The sequence below is a fragment of the Nycticebus coucang genome, chromosome 1 (genome assembly GCF_027406575.1).
Source record: "Nycticebus coucang isolate mNycCou1 chromosome 1, mNycCou1.pri, whole genome shotgun sequence".
Taxonomy (NCBI): domain Eukaryota; kingdom Metazoa; phylum Chordata; class Mammalia; order Primates; family Lorisidae; genus Nycticebus; species Nycticebus coucang.
This window is the reverse complement of record NC_069780.1, coordinates 129,593,939-129,600,010: the sequence shown is the minus strand read 5'-3', so window position 1 is coordinate 129,600,010 and position 6,072 is coordinate 129,593,939. Positions and strand designations below refer to the sequence as shown.

Here is a 6,072-nt window from a genome sequence, read left to right as displayed (position 1 = left end):
CAAGGGCGATAAAGTGAGACTCTGTCTCTAGGAAAAAAAAAAGAAAGAAAATAGCCAAGCGTAGAGGCCACGTTTGTAGTTCCAGCTACTTGGGAGGCTGAGGCAAGAAAATCGCTTAAGAGTCTCAAAAAAAAAAATTACATTATTTACCTAAAAATATTAAAAAGTGCTAATTTGAAGCTTGTATATTATAATTAAACAGCATGAGACAGTTATTCCCCATTGAAATAAAAGAAAATGTTTAGGGTAAAATATTTTATCACTGAAATTTAAAGAATTGCCTTTTTTTGTTTTTTAAAGGCTAGTCAAGTGAAGTGGCGGGAGTGGAGAAGGAACAAAGGAATCTGTAACTGGCTGTGACCAATCAGTTTAAATACTGCACTGGTTCAGCCTAGAATTGCCATTGATGGTCAGTTTTTATTACAGTTTTCTAATTCTTTTTTGAGACAGTGTCATTATGTCGACCTCAGCAGAATGCCATGGCATCGCAGCTCATAGTAACTTCAAACTCTTGGGCTTAAGCGATTCTCTTGCCTCAGCCTCCCAAGTAGCTGGGACTACAGGTGCCTGCCACAACGCCTGGCTGTTTTTTTGTTGTAGTTATCATTGTTGTTTGGCAGGCCGCAGGCCAGCATTTGAACCCGCCAGCCCTGGTATATATGGCCGGCACCCTAGCCACTGAGCTATAGGCGCCAAGCTCAGTTTTATAATTCTTTACAGAGAATGTACCCAATTATTGCCTGTACCCAGATCAGATCATATCTAACACCTCCCTCTTCACTGGTATGTGATAAATTACCCCTTACTCTTGGGTAATACATGCTGAATTATTTAAAGAAGAAGTTTCAGGGTGGCACCTGTGGCTCAGTGGGTAGGGCACCAGCCCCATATACCTAGGGTGGCAGGTTTGAACCCAGCCCTGGCCAAAGTGCAACAAAAAATAGCCAGGCATTGTGACAGGCTCCTATAGTCCCAGCTACTCGGGAGGCTGAAGCAAGAGAATTGCCTAAGCCCAGGAGTTGGAGAGTTGGAGGTTGCTGTGAGCTGTGATGCCACAGCACTCTACTGAGGCCGATAAAGTAAGACTCTGTCTCTAAAAAAATAAAAATAAAATAAATAAATAGGGCGGCGCCTGTGGCTCAAGGGGTAGGGCGCCGGTCCCATATGCCGGAGGTGGCGGGTTCAAACCTAGCCCCAGCCAAAAACCAAAACCAAAAACAAAACAAAACAAAAAAATAAATAAATAAATAAAGATGAAGTTTCTCAGTGTCTAAAACATAATAGCAAAGGGCTAAGACACACACAGAAGACATAGAGAAAGTGGTAGTGAAAATGTGAAATGTTAAATTTAGCCAGACATTGTGGTAGGCACCTGTAGTCCAAGCTACTTGGGAGGCTGAGGCAGGAGCATCCCTTGAACCCAGAAGTTTGAGGTTGTTGTGAGCTATGACAACCATAGCACTCTAGCCTGGAGCAAAAGGGTGGGACTCTGTCTCCAAAAGAAAAAAAAAGCAAGAAGGAAAATGTGAAATGTTAAAGGTAGAATATCGGTAGTGATCACTGTACTAATCTTTAAATTATCTAGAAATGTTTTTATAATAAAAAATTATATCTTTCTGGACCTGGCCGAGAGGGTGTCACCATCATGGGAGTCTATATTCGCCACAACAAGGACGAAAGGTTCGTCGCAAGGAGCCCAAGAGCCAGGACATTTACCTAAGGCTGTTGGTCAAGCTGTACAGGTTTCTGGCCAGACGAACCAATTCTACCTTCAACCAGGTTGTGCTAAAGAGGTTGTTTATGAGTCGTACCAATCGGCCACCACTGTCTCTTTCCCAGATGATCCGGAAGATGAAACTTTCTGGCCGGAAAAACAAAACAGTTGTGGTTGTGGGGACCATAACTGACGATGTGCGGGTTCAGGAAGTGCCCAAACTGAAGGTATGTGCTTTGCGCGTGAGCAGCCGGGCCCGCACCCGTATCCTCAAGGCTGGGGGCAAGATCCTCACCTTCGACCAGTTGGCCCTGGACTCCCCCAAAGGCCGTGGCACTGTCCTGCTTTCCGGTCCTCGCAAGGGTCGGGAGGTGTATCGGCATTTTGGCAAGGCCCCAGGAACTCCGCACAGCCGTACCAAACCCTATGTCCGTTCCAAGGGCCGGGAGTTCGAGCGTGCCACAGGCCGACAGGCCAGCCGAGGCTACAAAAACTAACCCTGAAACCTATTGTTTTATTAAAAAGATTTTGGATGCAAAAAAAAAAAAAAAATTATAAAAACTGCTACATTTACACTTTGGCTAATTCAGTGAGAGAAAATAATGTTTTGGGTGGCACCTGTGGCTCAGTGAGCAGGGCGCCCGCCCCATATACTGATGCTGGTGGATTCAAACCCAGCCCCGGCCAAACTGCAACAAAAAAACATAGCCGGGCGTTGTGGCAGGTGCTTGTAGTCCCAGCTACTCGGGAGGCTGAGGCAAGAGAATCGCCTAAACCCAGGAATTGGAGGTTACTGTGAGCTGTGATGTCATAGCACTCACTCTAACGAGGGTGATAAAGTGAGACTCTGTCTCTAAAAAAAAAAAAGAAAGAAAAGAAAACAATGTTTTACACACACACAAGGGCTCACCTGACAATATCCAATCCAACCGAATACTTTGAAAAGTAGAGATATACATGTACATGATATACATGACTGGATATTTTATTTATTTATTTAGTTATTTATTTATTTATTTTTTGAGACAGAGTCGCACTCTGTTGCTCTGGTAGAGTGCTAATAGCTGAAAGGGTACAGAGCTGAAAATGAAAGATTATTTCGAGGCACAAAAAGGGGGTCCCGGTTTGTGCAATTAAAATGGCTTTACTCTGGCTCGGCACTCGTAACTCAGTAGTTAGGGCCACCACGTGCACGGGGGCTGGTGGGTTCGAACCCGGCCTGAACCTGAACAATCAAACAAAAATAGCTGGCGTTGTGGCAAGAGCCTGTAGTCCCCGTTACAAGGGAGGCTGAGGCGAGAGAATCGCTTAAGCCCAAGAGTTTGAGGTTGCCGTGAGCTGTAATGCCATGGCACTCTGTCGAAGGTGACATAGTGAGACCCTGTCTTTAAAATAATAAAATAAAATAAAATGCTTTATTCCACCTGGGTACAGGTGGGGTGATATCTCCAACTAGGAAAGAAATCCACATATGGGTAATGGCCAATGGGGGGGATTTAAAAAGCTAGGGAGACAAACATTGGTCCGCCCACCACTTCTTGGGCAGAACATACACTCCATTCTTCCTGGGCAGCTTAGTTCTACCTGCTCAGTCAGTCTCACCTGGGCAGGGGCAGGTCTTTTTGGGCAGGTACACCTGATTCTATCAATGGCAACCTCAAATTCCTGGGCTCAAGCAATCCTTCTGCCTTAGCCTTCCAAATAGCTGGGACTACCAGTGTGCACCACCATACCACCATGCCTGGCTTTTTTTTTTTTTGAGACAGAGCCTCAAGCTGTCAGAGTGCAGTCACATCATAGCTCACAGCAACCTCCAACTCCTGGGCTCAAGCGATTCTCCTGCCTCTGCCTCCCAAGTAGCTGGGACTACTGGCAACCGCCACAACACCTGGCTATTTTTGGGTTGTAGCCAACTTCTTTGTTTGGCGGGCCCAGGCGGGATACAGACCTGTCAGCTCAGGTGTATGTGGCTGGTGCCTTAGCCACTTGAGCCACAGGCGCCGAGCCACCCGGCTAATATTTTATTTTTTTAGAGACAGAGTCTTCACTTTGTTGCCCTCTGTAGAGTGCCGTGGCCACAGCTCACAGCAACCTCCAGCTCTTGGGCTTAGGCAATTCTCTTGCCTCAGCCTCCCAAGTAGCTGGGACTACAGGAGCCTGCCACAACGCCCTGCTATTTTTTTGTTGCAGTTTGGCCAGGGTCGAGTTCGAACCCGCCACCCTTGGTATATGGAGCTGGTGCCCTACTCACCGTGCCACAGATGGCACCCTAATTTTTTACTTTTAGTAGAGAAAGTGTCTCCCTGTTGCTCAGGCTGATGTGGAACTCCTGGGCTCAAGGAATCCCCCTACCTCAGCCTCCCAGAGTGTTAGCATTATAGGCATGAGCTACCATACCCAGCCCAAATGTTTACATTTTTAAGTTATGCAAATGTCAGGCTTTTTTTTTTTTATCAAAAATGAATTTAATGAAAATGAAAAGAGAAAATCACATCATTTGTGGCACACCACTAAAGCAATAGTGGGGAAATTTATAATACTAAGGAAAAGAAGGATCTTAAAAACCTCGTGTCAACCTTAAGAGTACAATAAAAATAAATGAAATGAAGCCCAATGTAAGAAGAAGAAAGGAAACAATAAAGATCAAAATATAAATCACTGAAATAAGAAACAGAAAAATAATTGACAAAATCAGTGAGGCCAAAAACTGGTTCTACAAGATCAACAGAGCAGCTAAATCTCTAAGCAGACTGATAAAATTTACTGAATATTGGAAGCCGAAGACACCTATAAGAGTCCCTCCCTCTGGATTTTCATATGTAAAAGCTGAAGCAACTGGTTAGACAATTAGTAAATGGTCCCACCCTCTGGATTTTCAAATATAAAAGTTGAAACAACTGGTTAGACAATTAGCAAATGGTGAAGAGGTACCAGACGAGGCCTCCAGGTCCCAAAGAGAAAAGACACAAATTATCAATATCAAGAATAAAAGATGTTACTACAGAGTTTACAAGTGTTAAGAGAATAATAAAGAAATAATTGTGAACAACATTATACTTAAAACTTTGACAGCTTTGCTTAAATAGACAAATTGCTTGAAAGATACAAACTACTAAAGCTCTTTTATGAAGAAATAGGAAACCTAGGACGGCGCCTGTGGCTCAGTGAGTAGGGCGCTGGCCCCATATGCCGAGGGTGGTGGGTTCAAACCCGGCCCCGGCTGAACTGCAACAAAAAAAATAGCCGGGCGTTGTGGCAGGCGCCTGTAATCCCAGCTGCTCCGGAGGCTGAGGCAAGAGAATCACGTAAGCCCAAGAGCTGGAGGTTGCTGTGAGCTGTGTGATGTCATGGCACTCTACCGAGGGCGGTACAGTGAGACTCTGTCTCTGTGAGCTGTTTCGGTGTTCTTGGACTTGGCACTCAGTTGAACTGCCTTGGGGAGAGCTTGAGCAGGAGTGTGGAGAACTTTGGGCATTGTCTGGGGCCCCAGACTGAGCCACTGAGCTGGGCACAGGAAGCCATTGTGAAAGCAGGCTTTTTTTTTTTTTAACCAACTTTCTAACATATATATATATATATATGGGGTTTTTTGCAGTTTTTGGCCAGGGCTGGGTTTGAACCCACCACCTCCAGTATATGGGGCCGGCGCCCTACTCCTTTGAGCCACAGGTGCCGCCATAAATATATTTTTTAATTAAATGGTGAGAAGTTCAAACTCCCAGCTATTTGGGAGGCTGAAGCAGGAGGATCACTTCAGCCCAGCAGTTTGAGGTTGCTGTGAGCAAGGCTGTTGCCAAGGCATTTTACCCAGGGCAACAGAGTGAGATTCTGTCTCAAACAAATAAAATAAAACAAATAAAAAGCTATATTTTTCTAAGTAATTCATTGTTTTCCAAGGAATAAAATAGTTGTATGTGTCAAATAGAAACAAATTCGATTTAGATAAGGGAAGATTTTATTCTAAAGGCTTAATGAAGAGGAGGTGGGGAAGGAATTATGATAATCCCGGGAACTCTGACAATAAAACCTGCAGGTGTCTCAAACATTAGGCAAAAAGGTTTTCTTTTTAGGGAGTAAACAAAGCCAGCAAGAACCAGGTGTGGAGAAGTGGGATGAAGGCGTGGAGTGGCGTGACCGGATGGTAAAGATCAGAGCACAGTTTTACCTTGAGGTCAGCCTATTTTCAGGAGGGGCCTGTAAGGAGGGGCTGTGTGCTGCCTCAGAGCCAAAGCTTAAGGGATGGGGGCAAGGAGAGAAACTTACACCAAAGTTTGTTCCAGTTTTTATCCCAAGAGCACAGGCTGTTCAGCTACTCATGTATGAGACAGAGACTGGGAATCTGGAGGCTCCGTGTCTCC

At 44.9% G+C, this 6,072-nt stretch overlaps 1 pseudogene; it reads left to right on the top strand.

The window, feature by feature from the left end:
* The first annotated feature begins 1,645 nt into the window (after positions 1 to 1,645).
* On the top strand, positions 1,646 to 2,211 carry LOC128583520 (ribosomal protein L18-like; annotated as a pseudogene).
* Positions 2,212 to 6,072: the final 3,861 nt, after the last annotated feature.